At 36.3% G+C, this 19,897-nt stretch overlaps 1 pseudogene; it reads left to right on the top strand.

The window, feature by feature from the left end:
* The first annotated feature begins 454 nt into the window (after window positions 1-454).
* The window catches only part of LOC113097369 (mannosyl-oligosaccharide 1,2-alpha-mannosidase IA-like), a 48,484-nt pseudogene continuing 29,041 nt past the window's right edge, over window positions 455-19,897 (top strand).

Here is a 19,897-nt window from a genome sequence, read left to right as displayed (position 1 = left end):
GCCATTCATAACTCTAGCCATATATATATATATATATATATATATATATATATATATATATATATATATATATATATATATATATATATATATATATATATATATATATATATATATATATATATATATATGTATATATTAAGCCTGAAAAGGGTTACAGAGGGTTTCGTTTAAAATGCTAATCAATTGTACAGGGGCTACTTATAATAATTACAGTCTGAAATTAAATAACAAACTAAATTGTCCAACCTTTACGTTTCCATAATTTTTTTTATGTCGTTATGATCAAGAACACCAATCCCAGTCCATAATCAATTAAGTTTGAACAAGGACATCACGCCTCTGTACTTTAAATCCGGAGACACGCCCACAACGAACTTGTGCCCTGGCGGCACAAAGCGATTGGCCAAGGCGCGCTGTCAATCACGGATCTCTGCCATTCCTTCCGTTCCGCCAACGAGACTTTACACAGATGTGTTTCAGGCGTGAGCAGTTGACACGCTGGGACTTCGTTCGTGCATTGGGATCAACTTCTTTCACAGGATCTACCGTCTCCTACTCGGACACCTTGAGATCATTGTAACAGTTATCGTGAGCAGTGTAGGTCAAGGTGATCGGGGAGTTACTTTGTTGTAGAATTTAACATATTTAGGCAGGGTTTTAAGCGCAGAAGAAAATGCCTGTAGCTTCTCTCCTGCCTTTCACGGTCACTCCGAATAGGAAGTCCGCCAGCCCGACCTCCTTTAGGCTCACGGAGAAATTCATCTTGCTTTTAGTGTTCAGCGCCTTCATCACCCTGTGTTTCGGAGCTATCTTCTTCTTGCCGGATTTCCACGAAGCTGCTCAGCGGAGTTTTCTTCCGCTCTTCCTCGGTGGAGGCAGAGACGCGCACAGGTACGGTCAGTGACACGAGCACCGGGACGGGCAAGGATGAGAAGATCCTGGCCAAGATCAGAAAAGACCACGAAAAGGCGCTGATTGAGGCCAAGGACACCCTTCAAAAAGGGGCGAGCGAGATCAAACAGGACATCAACAGCGACAAAGAGAAACTTGCTCAGGGGAAGGGAGTGAAAGCTGACAGTTTGCCGTTTGTTCCGTATGAGCGGCCGCCTGGAGCAACAGGGCACGAGCCGCGGATCCTGACATTAAAGCGAAAAGAGCCAAGATTAAAGAGGTACTGTATGTTTTATTTTTATTTATTTTTTACTAGATATTCTCTTGATGTTTTTAGACTCGAGAGAAATGTCAGACATTAATGTGAAAAGAACTTTCTCCTTGTAGCGAAACCAATCTATTATAAAATTAGTGTAATGTCAGTAAGTTACTTGTGGCCGGAAACCAAAACTGGAGGAGTGTTGACCGTGTCAGTTCAGGAAGCATTTCCAGTGAAGTAAACGCAGGGTTTAATAGGATAGATAAGTAGACGTGTTGTTGTTGAACCTGTATGTTCTGACGTGTAGGTTAAAGGACAAGAAAACTCCTGTCGCTCACAGGAGAACGTGTTCATTCTTCCAATCGCTCATTCACCTAGTATTACTGCCTGGCAGTGTTTTAGTCATCATTTCAAATTTTCAGTCAGCATTTCACTCTGAATTCCCTGTGGTCAGTATTTAATCAACATTACCCATTTCTGTCAGTATTTATCCCATACACCCCCCCCCCCCCATATTTAACATTTTCAGTCTTTATTTCAGACTGTGTTCCCTGCCTCTTCAGTCTGCACTGCCTCTATTTCAGTTCGCATTCCCTGTTTATTCAGTATTCATTATTTTTATTTTATTTTTTTGTATTTCAGGCAGTTATGCCTTCCTTTTCAGTCAGTATTGACTTTATTGCAGTTACTGTTGCAGTCTGTCTTCCCTGGTTTCAGTATTCCTTAATGTGTGTGTGTTTTTTTTTTTTTTTTTTTTTGCAGTTCAATCAGTGTTTGTCTTTTCAGTTAATAATTTTGCTATTGTTCCTTTTTTTTTTTTTGAGGATTGCCCATTTCAGTCTGTATTTTCCTGATTTTCAGTCAGTATTCACTATTTTTTTCAGTCAGTGTTTTAGTCAGTAAGTCCTCTTATGTTTCAGTAAGTACAACAGTCTGTATTCCAGTAAGTATTCCCTGTTTTTCAGTATTTCAAGCCAGAACTCTTCATATTTCCATTAGTATTTGTTTGTATTTGAGTCACTATTCCCCATTTCACCCAGTATTTTAGTTTGCATTTCCATTTTTTTTCTTTCTTTTCGAGAGTCAGTCAGTATTTCCTGTGTTCCTGTCAGCATTCTCTGTTATTAATATTTATCTTAGTGCTCCTGTTCATGTTTCCCTCCCTGTTCCCTGTATTTCAGGCTGTTCAGTCATAATTGAGCTTGATGTTTTTACATGATAAGGGCAACCGTTTTGTTTACATGGAATCTGGGTAAGTTATATCATAAGTGCAAGATGAGTCATCAGCATCATATTCGTGATGTTGCCAGTAATGACAATAGTAAGCCAAAACCTGGGCCTATATGTGTTGAGTTTTGGATTACTAGTTACAAGGGCACAGTAATGTATTCTGAGACACTATAATTTTTTTTTATAAATAAATAATGTTGGTAAAGTACTAGTAATAATTTGAAAAATATTTGCAGTATTGGATAATAACCTATGGTATAGATGTTTTGTGTATTCTTAATTAATGGCCATCTCAAGTATGTTTTCCCTGCAAAGTTGATTTGATTTTTTCATTATCAATATTGTTTTGAAGCTATATTATATTCCCTCATTTTGCTTTCTTTTGGAAAATATAAATGATATCACTATTGATTTTTATTCTTAAGTGATGCTGGTAAATATGGTGTAGCCTTGAAAACTACAGTAACTTAAAAAAAAAAAAAAAAAATCTGTTTTCTTGGAGCAGTAGAGATATCTTGCTCAGATTGAGCTGAGCTCATCTCAGTGTCTTGGTTGCAGTGACCTGCTAAAGCGTTAACCATGAGCTTGTAAAGGAGCATAAACAAGGCTGTCATTTCTTGTTTCTGTCAGGATGGGTGCATTTAGAGCATGTCAGGCCAGTCTAATAATCCCTCAGTATGAGTCGAATGTTAACTTAGCATCAGCTTGATTAAATTAAATTTGCTATTGATTGAGGCTCTGCTTTTCCCATTTGAGTAAGGCAAGTCCACAGTAAAGATCGAGATGAAAACTGACAGCATGGTAAAGCTTTAAAATCGCTTTTCAGTTGGTATTGACCTTGTGTCCTTTTTTATGTGAGTTTGTCTTTCACAGTCAGTCACTATGTTTAAGTTATTTGCATAAGGAAATGGTTTCTATGCTCCTACGGTGTCGTTTAAATTTACATTGTGTTACTTTGTAATGCCAGCTTATGTTTTGAGAATTTTTACTACTGTTTCTTTTTGCTGGAGGGCTTGTTTTGCTCATGAATTTTTTTGTATATTTAATCATGTGACACAGTGTATTCTAGTCTCCGTAGTAGTTCATCTTAATGGCTAACAGTGGAAAACCTGTTGATAATACGGTAGCTCCTCAGAGTTAGTCCGCCAGAGTTGGATGAGTTTTAACGCCAGGATTAAACCGTCATAGAGTTAAGCACATTAGTGTATGTGGAAGCCTCCACGTTCCTCTCCAAGACTATTTGTGTTCCTGTGGATCTCACAAGCCCCTCATCTCTCTTGCTTAAAGCAGTGGCTCAGCATCAGAACAGTGATAATTCACCCTTGAATAGCAGGATTTCATCCATTGATCGCTGGCAACAAACAGGAAATTCATCCATTGAAGGAAACAAACAGTCACAGCTTGACCCTGTGGGGTCTCACTTGTCAGACGAGGCTGTGGGCATTCTGTCTTGCCCCGCCAGACACTCTGACCTTTGAGGACTTGAATTGCCTTAGAAAATAAATTGATCTCAAGGTTATGAAGAAAAAATGGTTGTGTGAGATTTTTTTTTTTTGCCTTTATAACTAAAAGCTGTAAACTCCAAAAATAGATAAGTCACAGTAATTGGACTCTTTTGTAGTTTGTTTTTTAATTTATTAATAGTAATAATATAGTCATAATTTTTGTTACAGAAATGCAGATCTCTTTGATTGAATCATATTAATATTTACATTACTGGTATTAAACTTAATGTTCTCAATAAATATGTAGGCCTAATGAAAAATATTGATAAATATATAACATTTTAAAACTATTTAAAAGTTTTGGGTCAGTAGTACGATTATTTTTAAATTCTTTCTTCTTTTGAAATTTCTGTCTATCAGAGTATCAAAAAAATCTTAAACAGCGCAACTGTTTTCAACAATGATAAAAAAAATAAAATAAAAAAAAAGTTTCTTGAGCACCAAATCAGAAAATTAGAATGATTTCTGAAGGATCATGTGACACTGAAGACTAGAATAATGGGTGTTGAAAATTCATCTTTGCCATCACCAGAATAAATTACATTTTAGAATAGAAAAAGGTTCTTTAAAATTGTAATATTATTTCACAGTATTACCATTTTTAATGTATTTCTTATCAAATAAATGCAACCTTAGTAAGAGACTTCTTTCGAAAACATAGAAAAATCTCACCGACCCCACACTTTTGAAAGTTTTGTAGAAATGTTTAGTATATCTTTCATTTGTTAAATTACTGTTCTTGATCTTTACATTATTAGCAGCAAAAGCTAATCAACAGTCTCTTATCAGTAAACAAGTCTGAAATCATTTAGTAATTTATTAATAATCATCAGTAGCAAGGCTAGGGTGTGGCAATGTAATTAAACCGTTCTGACTCGACAAAGTGCTCCAAACTGTACCTTAAATATTCCTCACCAAATATATTTGCTCGTGGCTCTTTGGCTGTAGTTAGAATGCATTCTGTTTGTATCGAGGGTGGCCTCAGTAAAGGCACTCCACGAAAAAGTATCCTTCACACTGCATGTTGGACCCAGAAAATTCCCGGAACATTGCCAGGTCTCCTTCTGTGTGAATGCAAACACGTCATGGGATTGATCCCGGGACGGTGACCTAGAAACATTGCCGGGTTTAGTCCCTGAACGAGCGCTGTTTGAACAAAAGCCAGAACTAATGCTGTAAAGGTTGTGTCGTAGTGATGACGCATGTTATCGTGTGACTCTTTTACCCAGGTGTTTTGAAAGCAGATCAACGTTTGCGACGTAAAAAATATGTGCAAACTGTAATGAAGCAGAGATCAGTTAGTTCCTCACTTTCCTCGCTAATGCCGAGATCGTTCGCCAGCTTGAGTGAAAGGTAACGTGCCTAGCGTTTTCGACTCCTACATTACATGTGACATCCTGATGTCACATGTCTTTATGGGTTGTGTGTGAACGCACGCACATATTCCCGGGAAATCACTGGCAGTGTGAAAGGGGCAAAATCTAGCGACCCGGGAACAATTGCCGGGACACATTACCAGTGTATTTTTCGGAATCGCAGTGTGAAAGTGGCTTTTGTTTTTGGCTTCTCAACTGCACCTCTAATATTCTCTCTTGAGTGTGAGTACCGCAGAAAGTGCTCGCAGGACACGTTACAGACCCATCTGGGCTCTGAGCTCCTCTCATTCATTATAGATGACGGAGCTCTCCACTTGCTCAGCCCTTATTCCTCTCGCCATTAATTATGCACAATTCAAGCTAATAAGATAAATAAATTCTCATCGAAATGTTCATAGGATATCAATGTTTGGGCAATGTAGTAAAAATGTATACAAATTAAACTTTAAAGATACATAGTAGAAAAGAAAGCGCCTATAGTGGGGTTTTGAAAAAGAAGTAAGTTTATAACTTAGAATACAGGCTGCAAAAACTTGTAGAAGTGCATAAAGTTCAATTTTTTGCTTGTCAGATTATACTATGTGGCAGCAGTAAGATCTTGAATGATATTGACATCAATTGTCTTTTATGTCAGGTTATGCAATGTATATCTTAGGTAGATCCTTCCAGAAAATGATTTAAACATTCATTTTTCAATGACAACTTCCGGTTCCATGGGAGATGTGACCACTGGCATGTAATGGCATGTATTCATGTAAACGCATTTAATTGGTTTAATTTTTGCATGCCAGCTTAACTGAAGCAAAACTCCTGATACTGTGCAGTCAGAGGGCAATTTTTTTCCAGGGCGCATGTTAGGAGTGCATTAAAAATAACTTTAAATGTGCAGTAATAATTGATGAAATAATGCATAAAATCTGTTAGAGCAATGCATGTTAAATAATGTTCTTTAATTCCTGTTCTTTACGTCTTTTTACTTCTTGTGACGGACCAGCCCAGAAAGATGCTATATTAAAGTATGTATTGAATTAAAAACCAGATGCAGTTTACGATGGAATCAAAATCCCTATTAATTTGGGGGAAAAAAAGCCTTATGCATATTGCAGGAGTTTTAACAAGCTCAAAATACACAGATGCTCTAAGTTTGAAATGTCTGTGCTTTATTTTTTGTGACTGCTCATTCAAACATAAAATATGCCCTCTTACAACTGTCTACAACATATTACAAAATAAACACATTAAAGTGAACATAATAAATCAACAGTTAGATCACAAGCAATTTCTTTGAAAAGTGCAGTGTTCCTAATGAAATCACAACCCTTTGAAGTTTAATAACATTTGAAAAAAATTTTGATTAATCATTAGAGTAGTTTCTGTTTTCCATCCCCAAATTTAAGACCTCTTAAATTGATACAGACATTTTAGAATACCTTTTAATTTCATAAAACCTATTCATACATGATATAAATTAGAGGGCAAACGATAGTGTATATATATATATATATACTATATTCGTTTTTTTTTTTTTTTTTTTTAATATTCCAGGGATTTTTTTGGAAAGTTTACATAAATTTACTGGAAATTTGCCACCCCTTTGCAACCCTACTTGTGAATAAGGTATTCTCTTAGGCCGGGTTCACACCGCAAGCTGCAGCAGAGCGAAAGCAGTGCGTTAGCAGCAGGTAGGCAGAGCAGAAGCAGCGCGCGCCTATTTTGCTTTCACACCGGCAGCGGAGGCAGCGCGCAACTGAACAGCGGGTTTTGGACCGAGTACTCTAGTTCGCATTGCTTTATTTCCATTTAAAATACATTTAAATAAACAGACTTGGCAAGAAGCTTTTTAAATTCATAATTTCATTGTAACTTTTGTTGCATCTTTGTTTTGCTGTCTTTGTTTTCCGTGCAGTACGTGTTGTTGACAGAAGAAAGGCCATCGCGCTATATTTGTTATTAGAGACTATGAAAAAGACGCAGACTTTGGCTTCATCCCATTAACCGACGTAGGAGAGAACATGGTGCATATTATCATCTTGTCACTGGGTTTGTTTGCAAGCAAATTTACCAAAGGACACCCTGAAAACCAATTTAATACCGTTTTAAATTCTGTGTATTGTAAATGGTTCACAGCCTGAGTTCCTGCTCATCTTGAAATCAGCATTTACTTGTTTATTATATATGCACATATCACCTGCTTTTGTTATTTGTGTGCTTATTTGTAATTTAGAAATAGTAAATAAATGGTTCCAATTGAATCAGTTTTGAATCAAATATTGAGTTGTTTGCTCATGTGCCAGTGAAAGCGTCAAAAACATTATAAAATTTGGCTACTTACCATCTGCAATAAGAGCCGTTGAAACTTCTTTTCCTTCTCCTGCAAGTCTTTGTAAAATACATTGTGTGGATCATAAAGAACTTGATATTTCTCAACTTCCACGATTAGACGAGTGTCGTCCATTTTTGTCTTTCCAGGTGCACTCTGAAGACCACCGCCTGTGACACCACGTGCTGTTGTTTATGATTGTCAGCATTATATTATGGAGATGCAGATGCAAATCTCGAAGGCTAAACTAGCAGTATAAAAGTTGTTTTTGTATTTCGGCAAAAAAAAGTTTATTTTTGTTTAGAACTGTAAGTACTTTGACCGATTTTGTAAAAAAAAATAATAATAATATAATAAAAAAATAGAAAAATATGTGAATTTAAATATCATACATTTCTTATGTAATTTGCAAAAAACACATACGATATCATTAATGCAAATTTTGGGCAAAATTACTTTTCGTTTCAGTACATGTGTATTTTGGCCATGATCAGTGTCACTTTATCTTATATTCATATTTTTTATATTAATTTTCTTTCCTAACATAGCCTACTCTAGTTCTTGTTAAAACACCCTAGATGTGCTTATTTTGTGCATTTAGAGCACTTTTTGTGTGAAATTATATTTATTTTGTCCATCAAAGGTGTACTTTCACTTTAACTGAGCGTCAGCAGCGCAGCAAAAATAGACCCAGCGTCGAAACGATCGCGGCACTGCTGCTTCTGCTCTGCTCCTGCAACACTCTGCCGCGCAGCCTCTGCGTGCAGTGTGAACGCTTTCATCTGTTAACATAGGCACCGAGAAAAATACGCGCTGCTTCTGCTCTGCTGCAGCTTGCGGTGTGAACCCGGCCTTAGAGGTAGAATCTACTGATGGATAGTTATATGGATAGGTGAGCGAGAATTATTATTATTATTTTTTTTTTTCACAAGATTCCTGCACCTTTTTACAACTACAGCTGTGATCAATGTAAATTGTCTGGAGACCTAAGCCAGCCTTTGGATTATTTGGGTCAATCTCGTTTTAGCCAGAAGCAGCCCGACTGACCTTAGGTACTGAGATATGTAATGGATGCCCCCGAGCAATAGCTCAGTTGCTGCAGGCATAGTTAGTCCCCAGCCAGATTTGTCTTTTTCACTCTAATTTTTGGTCTTGAGGTGGCTGGAATATGTTCTCTAGTGGTCAAAATTCTGGATCATTGTTATATTATGGTGTTTCTGGAGAATGTATAATGGATGGTGAGAAGAATGCGAAATTCAGCACAAGAGCTGCGTTATCTTCACTGGCTTTAAATGGCATATCTGAACAGTTTGCTAGGATCCATGATGTGTTGCTTTTGTTGTATGAACTGCATGCTCTTCTATGCTAAAGCACAGATTAGATTTGGCAGATTAAAATGCACGTGAAATGAGTAACACAAGGGAGTTTTGGTTAGTGTTTTCAGCAAGCATTGGGACACTTGTGCTGCAGTTGTGATTGCTTGGTTTTCCAGTAATTGATTACTCCAAAATCCGAGTCCAATGCTGATTAGAGCAGCAATAAACATCTGCTCGGACTAGAATGCATTGATCAGGAGATGCATGAGATGATGGAACAGTGTGAATCAATGAGATCAATAATAATTGAACATGAAAATAATCAACAATGTATTTTAGTTTAGATTAGTTGGGCTTCGCATGCTTTGCATGAATGATCTTTGTCAGTGATGAAACTTGAAAATCCTTTATGCATTTACTTATTTACCTTGCATTTGTTGTCAATCGTGACAGTTGTCAATAAACTATAATACTTCATAACTGCATGGGCATGCAGGCCAGTCAAACTAATTTAAATCTTCAATAAGCCTTGATTAAAACTTGATATAATATATAACACAAGTAATAATATTTCAAGGAAGTTTGTTACTTCATTAATAGGACAAGTTTTGTTGCTCAGAAGTGAGAAAGTGAGAATTTGGTTTGTGGTTTAGCAACTCTTTAATCTGTTTTGCTATACGTATACTTTTTTGCGTTTTAAAATTTCTGGATTCTGTTTTTTTCCATTAAAATTTTTCTTGACTCCCTTTTAATAGTTATATTAAATTGTATAAATCAAAAAGCATGTGTAATTAATTAAAATCGTGAAACGTATACATTTTCACATCAATTTCACACTCACTTAGAGAGACAATAGACGCTGAAAACACTGCGAGCGTCACTTGTGCTTCAGTGTGTGTGTGTGTGTGTAGTAAACGAAACATTGAAACATCATTAACAGAAACGTGCATAACATGCAGGAAACAGACTCTTACGGCTTAATATTTACAGTTGATTTAAGTGTAATGACCTACTGTTATTGATTCATTTAAAATTTGGCATTTCGTGACATTCCTCGTTCAACTGTGAATTCCGTATTTTATGACTTGATTTCGCGATTCTCTCCATGTTTTACACATTGCATAAATCATAGAGCCCTATGAATCTTAACTGAAATTGTACAGTTCCATAGGAGTTAGAAAAATATTTTTCTCATGAGATAGTTCGAAATAAAAACAACTTTTCTAATATTATAAATAAGTTTCCTTTCTGAATAAAAGCAATTTCTTATGAAAAAAAAAAGTCATTTGAACGGTACTGTATATTAAATATTACCCTTTTAAACTATAGTGTATGCTGTAATTTGCATCCAAAAATTGTCTTCAGTTTGCATATTTTTTGAAGGTGATCTATGGGCAAATTGTGCAATATTGGTTTTATTGACAGACTAATTTATTCTTGTGATTTTATTATTTACAGCATCATGTTTTCTGTCCAAGCATCAGTATAGCAGCAGTTTATTTTTTATTTTTTATGTATAGCTGGTCTTTCGCAAGAATACCAAGTTGTTGTTGTATTCCCTTGTATAACCTTCTGGTGCGCTGTACGGCCCAACCTCCACTTCCCCTCAATGATTTGTGTATTCATATTTAAGTTTAAAGCATCTCCGAAGCATGTCAGCACTAATCCCATTTCTCTTCTTTGCTTCTTACAACAAATTATAGTTGGTTTTATGACTGCACAATCCAATTCCATTGAACCATAAAAATCAAACAGACCAATAAAGTGCAGAAAGTGTTATTTGAAACATTGACACTTTGCTCTGGGAAAGTTCCCTTTCTGATTTTGCTACAGGGTTCCGAGACATTAATTTAATTTAAATATTTGGTCTTGGTGGTTTTATTGTGCTTGCTCAGCCTGTTAAACAAATAATGGATTTCACTCCCTCGTATTCTGTATTGGAATGGAGGGGAAACATTGATTATCCTTTAAGTCTTCATTACTTTGCCACCTGTCAGAGGGTCAAATCTTGTTGCTGTGTTTTCCATCACTAATATAAAGGTCATGCCAATATGTGTCATGGTGGTTTTATATTGCTTTTGTCCATGAGCTGTTGAGAATACATAAAGGAGTGACTAGTATGTATTACAGTGATAGTTGATACCAATGCATTTATAAGAGACCGTACGGTTTCATACTATTGTATTACAGTTAAAACTGGTTTCTGTACAAAACGAAAAAATCCCTCAGCCCTGTGAGAGCACAGATAGGGCGTAGGCTGTCATGTATCTTTCTGGTTTCTGCTGTGGAAACCTGTGGATTTTATGAAACTTTCAGACTGTCTGCCCTCTTTTTTCTTTCATCACTGAAGCCAAATAATAGATTTTTTTCTTCTCTTCACTGAATCTGAAAGGGTTATCTTTTTCTGGGTCAGAGGTCCTTAAAGACAACTGCTACAGGTCTACCTCTGTTTTATGACAACACATCAGGTGTAACAGTGGTATGAATTTCAGACTTGAAATCGTGGCTCGGTGCCTCTGGCTTATTTTGAAAATTGTAAGCACATTTTCCCCAGTTTAATTATAGGTGGTAACAGCTTCTCTCAGCTTGCATAGAGAATTGCAATCGAAACATAATATGCCTTTTTTAATGCTTTATGACTGTGACTTGATGGTACCAGGTAGGGCATGATCTCAGTCACATGCACAATACACATGCGTTATTTGTTAAAGTATTTGTTTGTCTAAATATGTACTCGCCCATATGCCATTCCAAACTTGTATGCTTGTCTTACTTCTAGGGCTGGGCGATATGGCCTAAAAAATTTTTTTTTAACCGATTTTCGATTTTTTTCCCCCCTACTTAAGGAAAGTAATAAGTACAAACAGCAGACAACTTAAAGCAAATTTTGCTTTTATTTAATCAAAAGTAGGACTGCTCCGATTACGATCGGCCGATCGTTAATGAGCATCTCGTCAGTAAAGCTGGTTCTCTAATCAGCGGTTAATTCCATCAGGTGCGTGATTTCACATCAAGCAGCTGTTATTACACAGAGCCGTTTGTTAACTGAGAAGATGCGCAAATAAACGCTGAAAATGAAGTGGATTTGCGCATCTTCTCAGTTATGGCTCCTTGTAGTAACAGCTGTCCGATGTGAAATCACACACCTGAGGGAATTTACCGCTGATTAGAGAACCGGCTCGTGATCGGAGCAGCCCTAATCAAAAGCAAGACAAATGTAACCCCCATTTTTATATTCGGCTGGTGCTGTTGCTTTTGACTGCGGTGGGCTTTATGCAGCGTGGGGTCTCTTGCTCCACGTCTGTCGCAACAAACCCATACTAGTTCCAAACAACAGATGATTTTATTCCTTTCTTGGGAACAAACTTCCAACTCTCACCGGTAGCCATGTTGTTGCTTGCTGTTTCGTGTGTGCTATGATGTTGTTGTTGTTGTTGTCGCTTGCCATACTGCCATGTGAAACTAACGCTACGGAAGCTCCGGGGAGCCAAAAATGCGCCATTACACAAAAACTCGATTTACTTATTTTTTAAATCGCCTGTAACAAAAAAATCCGAATTAATTCATTCAATCGATTTTTCGCCCAGGGCTACTTACTTCCATGGATCACATATAGTGAATTTTGTAAGAAGATCCTGACCACTTTATTCAGTTTCAATTGCAGGAGGACTGGGACTGTCAAGCTCCAAAATGTTATAAAAAATGACTGTAAAAGCCTTTATAAAATAGTCCATGTGACCATTTGCACTATATTTAAACTCTGAAGCTGTATGATAGCTTTGTGTGAGGAACAGACTGAAATTTAAACTGGAAAATCTTGATTCATGAACAAATAACTATTTCTTAAGTTAATATTTTCAAAGAATCGTTTGATTCTGTGCACGAAACTGGTCTGAATTATTCATTCGTTATGCATTGGACTGATCCGTCTCTAATGTGTTTGGTTTGTTCGTAGCACAAGTCATATGTCTCCAGAAGACTTGAAAAATAGTGCAAATGTTATGTGGACCAATTTTATGGTGCTGTTTTGAAGCTTGAAATGCATGAGAAAATGACACCATTTCCTTTTTTGACTGAGCCAGTCTTTGAGTAAATATTGCGTCAAGTAATTATTCAAGACAAGTACACAGTAGGGGATAAAATGAGCAATGAAACCAATTACAAACAATACAATAAAGATGCAAATGAAGTAAACTGTGCTCTTAGTATTAAAGTAAGCTTTCAAAGATTGTGAATAACAGAATTTAATCAAATGTTTTATAAAGCTACCTAATTTAGCTCAGTCTTCTAATTAGGGCTGCAACTAACGATTATTTTGATAATCGATTAATCTGTCGATTATTTTTACGATTAATCGATTAATCGGTTTATTTACTTATATTTTAGTTTTTTTCCATTTTTTCCCCAAGTAAATTATTAATAAAGGGTCTTTATCATTCAGCATAGATTTTTAAGAGATTTTAACCATTTTGCATTGTCATATCCTCATCAAAAATATACCTGGAGTTGTTTTATTATGTTAGTAATCCTTTGTCGAACTCTTCTGCAATCAAAACACTGACCCATACTCTAGCAAAATCCTCAAGGAGATTTCAAATATTGTTTTCACCATGGCAGTCCTTAGAGCTCCTAAAGTAGTTTAACATCCCAAACAAAGCTTAAGGAATCTTTGAGAACATATTTTCACGAAGTATAAGGATAAAACAAAATAAAATTGCAGTGCATTGTATTTTATTATTTACTGGGAAAAAGCTTTATAGCTTATGCTGTGAAATTGTAAACAATCCTTCGAAAAAAAAGTGCCAATGGCCTGAAACCTGAATGGAACTCACAATTTAAAGTAAAATCCATCAGAAGGTTGTCCAGAAAAAAAAAAAATTGGGACACACACAAAAAACCTGCTGTGTGAAAAAGAGCAGTGAATACTTAGAAAAGAAGTGCATTTTAAATATACTCAAACATTTACCCATCTCATCCAGTCTTAATTAGGCTGCAAGTCTGAATTATGAACTGGTAAACGACAAACTGATCACATAACATGTTTGTAAAGCTTTAAATGTTAACTGTTAAAAAGCAATGTTATCAGCTTGTACGACTAAACATTTGCAAACAACCTTGTACTGGAGAATCTGCACAAATAAAATTCTTACGGGCCGTTCACATATCGCACCTAAAAACGCGTGGAAAACGCTAGTCGCGCCGCTTTCTCCTTCTTTCCAAAGCGCTCGGGCAGAAGCGCCCCTGAGGCGTCTGCCTTTGCTAAGCAACCATGACGTGCTTTCTCCATGACGTGCCCTCTCCATGAAGACCCGGAAATTTCAGCAAAGGATAAATGGATGCGGTGTGGACGCGCCTGGAAAAACGGGCGCATCGCACTGCGTGCGTGTCGCGACCGCGTCGCTTCCATTATGAGAGTGCATACTGCGCGCCTACATAGGAAATAACGAACTTGAGCACGCAAAAGACACGATATGTGAACGGCCCATTAAACAGTTCAGTAGTGCAGAGTTTACAGGTTACTCTTCATTTTAAAGGCTCAAAGTAAAGTACTCCCACTTCCAGCTGAATGCTGCAGAGACGCTGTTCGGGAAGCACGTGACATAAAACGAGGCCAGCTATTGGCTATTCGCTACTTCACCTGCTGTACTGGCTGAGTAAAACCTCCGGTGGCTCATTACTGCCACACTTTGGTCACCGCAGATTTGAAATATGCACGAAATGAGCCGCTTATGGCAAATAAAATTTATTTAGCGACGAATCGATTACTAAATTAGTTGACAACTATTTTAATAATCGATTTTAATCGATTAAATCGATTCGTTGTTTCAGCTCTACTTCTAATGATTATTAGTTGTAATACTGTGTTTTTGACTGCTGTGCTGCCACTAAAACGTGAAGTTCATTGACCCTGTACTTCAATTTTCATGACTTCTTAGAAATATTATGGCATAGTCTGCTGATTTGTCATAAGATAATGTACAACCACCGAGCATGGATGAGGTTTTGTTGCAGCTGCAGAGATGATGATAATCAGGAAGAATCAAAGAAACAGTAGGAGTGTGTTAGAAACTACAGACCACTCAGTAAGAGTGATAGTTTTGCATCGCACAGTACGATTTGTACAAAAACATGCAAAAAAAAAAAAAAGTTTAGTTTTTGGAGTTACATAATAAAATTGTTGAATATTTTGGGACAAAGCTGGTAAATATATTGGCAGGTGAATAAAAAATCTGAATGACTGGCCATCAGAATATCCTTACTGAGTTCAGTTTCCATTTTATCGCATTTACAATGTGAGTACAGTTTCATTTATTAAAAAGAAATAATTACTATTTATTTACCGTTATATTCTATTTCTAGAGGGCTTACTAAACCTACTATGCGGCAAAGAACAATTTGTTCAGTATTGTTTGATTCATTTTAGGATAGCATATTTATAAGTCATCATATTAAACCTCAAGCTCTAATGCACCGATCCAAAATTGACAAATCAGATTTGATTTCGTACCTGTTAGCATTCACTTAAAACAAACTTTCTGTTTGGGTTAATGCACCATGACAAGCATTCTGAGCAAAAAGTGCATTTTTCCATTCATCTCACTCAACTCCATTAGAGAGTGTTTGACAACCCTAGATGCCACGCTTCTTTTCAGACATAAATTTGTCCATTCATCCTACAATTTGAGAAACTCTTTTGTCGGAGTGCATTGAATGGCTTGGTACTGGAGGAGGACGCACCTCGTAGCACGCCGTTGGCCGGCCGCCATGGTTCCACTCTCATTCGGAGAGCCAGGCAAATGGCTGTAACTTAACTCTGCCTCCCTGTTTTCAGCTGTGGGACTGGGTTGTCTCTGGAGAGTGGGTTTTGGCAGTGGATCAATGGCTTTGTGTGCCTGAGAGGGAGATAGAGAGCTTGTCTGGTAGTGTGAGCCAGGCTAGCCATCGTTGCTCTGCCAGAGAGGCACATGTCCACCTTCTTGAACCACACCTGTTCTCTGGCATGCCGTCTGCAGGTGCTCCTCAGGTGTGCGTGCATGGGTTGTTATAGTTTCACCACTGTAATCATTTTATTGTGTGTCATGATGTCTTTTTAGTTGTTTTGCTCATGCACACGAATGCATACAGCGGGTCATTAACCTGTGGAGCTTCACTTGGCAGTCAGCGATTGGGCTTCATAGTGCTGATAATGTGCAGTGGTGTCACATGGCAGGTTTTCTTCATTCGAATGTAAGTGTAGCATGCCAAATTATAACATTAATGCCTAAATACTCAGTTTAACTGGGAAATATCTTGAGAACCAGCATGGACTGATCAGATTAGCTGGAAAGCAATCCCTCTAAATCATACACATTTAGTGAAAAAAAAAACACCCAGTACAACTTGAAATGTACAGTACAACAGTTTCATTAATTTCACAGAGATCTGTGCTCTTTTCCTTTTAGATTTGCATTGCTGTGATGCAACATTTAAAGTGTTTTATTAAAGGTAATTATCTTGGCTATAATCAGAGTTAATTGATTCCAGAACGGCTCAAATGGCTGATGTTATTATATTTTTCTGAGAGACGTGCTTGAATAGTTTACTTCGGATCAGTTGGTGCTTTACAGTCATGTTTTGGATGGGTGTCATGTTGCGTGACCTAAACTTGGGGTTTTGTTGTCAGACAGACGTGTTCTAGATCACAGACTGATCCACTTCTGCTTTAAAATCTCAGATGTCATGCAGTGTTAAATCTTGATGTGATGCGGTGTATTTATAAAAATACAGAATTACAGAATCAAAAAGCTGCTAAAGCATAAATCTGTTTATTTTATAGACTTTTTTAAATCAAATTGGATTTAATTCATTTTGCTATTAATTATTTAGAATTTAATAAATGTGTAAAATCTCATTGCAGCAATTATTTATTGATTTTAAATTAAATAGTGTATCGTGTGTGTGTGTGTGTGTGCTCTTGTTTTTGTGACATATCAGGACACAACTCTGTATAATGACATGGGTATGACACAGGTATTACAAGGAGAGGGTGACTTATGAGGACATAACCCATGTCCCCATTTTTCAAAACGCTTATAAATCATACAGAATGAGGTTTTTTTGAGAAAGTAAAAATGCACAAAGTTTCCTGTGAGGGTTAGGGGTAGGGTTGGTGAAGGGCGATAAAAGACCATTACGCCTATGGTATGTCCCCACTTTTCACAAAAACAAACATGTGTGTGTGTAATATATATATATATATATATATATATATATATATATATATATATATATATATATATATATATATATATATATATATATATATATATATATATATGAGCTTTTTATATCAGCCTTCAGTCACCATGCTTTCTAAGATTTCAGTAGTGGCATCATCTTAAAAAAAAAAAAAAAACCTAAAACAAATAAATAAATTCATTTGTAGGCCCCCAGTAAAAATCTATTTCTACAGTTATTAGGTTCTCTGAACAACTGATAGATTGATCTGTTAAGAAGAGTTTACCTGACCCAGATCGCACGTGATTCTCAGTGGGCGTTTACAGAGCATGCTCATTCATTCACAAATGGAGATGAAGTTTTAAAAGTTCAGTTATTTTTGTTGGCTGATCATTGTGGTCTCATCGCTAGTTTTTCCTTTTGAAGGCTTCTGTTTTACTGCTGTAGCATGTGTTGTCTAGGTTGACTTGAGTATTATCGTCACGTCCGCTGACTGAATAACACATCAAGCTCCTGACTTCTTTAGCCTCTAGGCCTGGCGTCGGAGAAGACATTTCATCTTCTCTTTCTGTGCAGCATGACTGTCATTTCAGAAACAGCCGTTATGTGAATGACTAAATTTTCAGCTTGACACCCGTAGCGTGCAATGTTAGCATAATTGTGTTCCCGCATGTTTGAGATCGGCTGTTTGACTGGTATTACCATTGCTGTTTTCTGTACCATTTCTGGTGCCGTAAGGGGAAGTGAAATTACAGGCGTGACTGAAACGAAACTGTCTCTGTTAATTACAGCATTGTGCATGTGCTCCATTTGAAGGCTTCTACCTTAGATCCAGCTTATTAGGGATGTTCTTCTGCTGAAATGGCTATTTTTCGTCAACTTTTTTTTTTCTTTTTTATTTATTTTTGATAATACTTTATATTGCATTATAATTTTCAATTTTTCCTTTCACCCAACATAAGCTATAACTGTCATCTAAATAAGAGATAAAAAAGCCATTAAATCCTTTACTAATTTATCATGAACATATTTTATGAATAATTTAAATATACAGACCTAAATATGAATTGGCATTTCCATTTTTTTATTGTTAATCCATTATTGTATAAATATTATTAATAATAATAAAAATAATAATAGAATGCATTATATTAATAATATTATGATGTAACAAGTTTATTTTATTTGTTGTTGTTGTTGCATTATTTCTATTTAATACTCAGTTCACTGTATTTAAATGCATTCTGATATTTTACATTTAATTTGTTAATGTGATGTTGTTGTAGTAATAGTAATGTAATATTAATTTTCTATTTCTTTGCATTACATTATTATTGTTATTTCCAGTTTATATTCACACACATATAAGTATATGTTTAATGTTTAATATACTGTTTATAATGTATTTTATTCTTTGCATTTATATTTAAATATTTCAGAAATTGACTCTTTTTGGACTATCTATATTTACAGGGAAACATTACAATGGCTGGTTACGTTCAGCCTTGCCTGATTTCATGCAAGCAAGCAAGACATGATGTGACATGAAGTACTCAAGCTAAACACTTTCACTTCGGCTGGCCAATTAACTGATTACTGAATGCTTTTGTGCTGAAACAGACTGATTGATAAACTTAATAGGTTAAATTAAAGGTGATGAATTGATCATGAGCTTCTTTAAGTTATCCAGCTTCAAAACAAAACTCAGGAGTTTACAAAAAAAGATTAAGGAGGTGTCAATCACTCCATCAACCTCTTGTTTAGTGACTTCTCAATGTCACAGAGATAATGAGCGTTGAATAGAATCAATCATTAGTCTGTGTGCTCATACTGCTCCCGAGGTTGTTACTCCTAAAGGCTTCTCTGTTGGTATTGTTGGTATTGGTATTGTTGGTGTTGGTATTGAATGTCTGACATGTATTATGTGACCGTGAAGTTGGCAGCTTATGAATGCTTTGTTTCCATTTCTTCCTTTAGGCTGTGTGCAAACATGCTAACTAGTCACGCTACCAAATTTTTAGTATTCGGTACCAAAACCAGTAAAAATCCACGGTTCTCGGTACAAGTTTCAGTACAAGAGCAAAAATACAAAAACATGCTAATTAAAAAATGTGACTACACTGTAATTTATTCCAAACTGTGTACATATTACATTTTAATTGGGCTTTTAAAACCTGCTAGAGTTATCCAGCCAAGAATAACAACTAATTTAGCTAACAAAATAAAATAAAATCAGAACTGCTTTTCTGACGGACTGATATGACCGTTGTGCAGTGCAGTTGCCTTACTGTATTAAAGCTTTAATTAGGATAAAACTGTATATTGAAAAGCTAACATAAGCAGTAGCATTTACAGTGTATCTAAAAGTATGCAAAAACGCATAGGCCTACCATTTAGAGCTGTGCTTGAACAGGTTCTGCACGAATCCTCTTCTACAATATCCTCTGCTTCTCAATCTGGCTCAAACTGATAAGCGATATTAACGATACTGTTATTTACAATACAACCGGAGCACATGCTGCTGAGATGAGGGGCGGGGCATTTAGATGCAAATTAGAGGCGGTTTAGCCAATCACAACACACTGGGCTAGCTAACCAATCAGAGCCCATCGCCTATTTCTGAAGGAGGAGCTTCATAAAAGCAGGAAATGATCACGAGTTTCTCAGAGAAAGGACAGAGCAGTGAACAATAAAGGTACATTTTATTTGAAAAGTAATGCTTTAAAAAAAAAAAGAGGCATTAGCACATCAGACTGTACCCCATCAACTCAATCAAGAAA

Source organism: Carassius auratus, unplaced genomic scaffold (genome assembly GCF_003368295.1).
Source record: "Carassius auratus strain Wakin unplaced genomic scaffold, ASM336829v1 scaf_tig00216201, whole genome shotgun sequence".
Taxonomy (NCBI): domain Eukaryota; kingdom Metazoa; phylum Chordata; class Actinopteri; order Cypriniformes; family Cyprinidae; genus Carassius; species Carassius auratus.
Note: the sequence above shows the minus strand (reverse complement) of the source record. Positions and strands in the feature narration are given on the sequence as shown.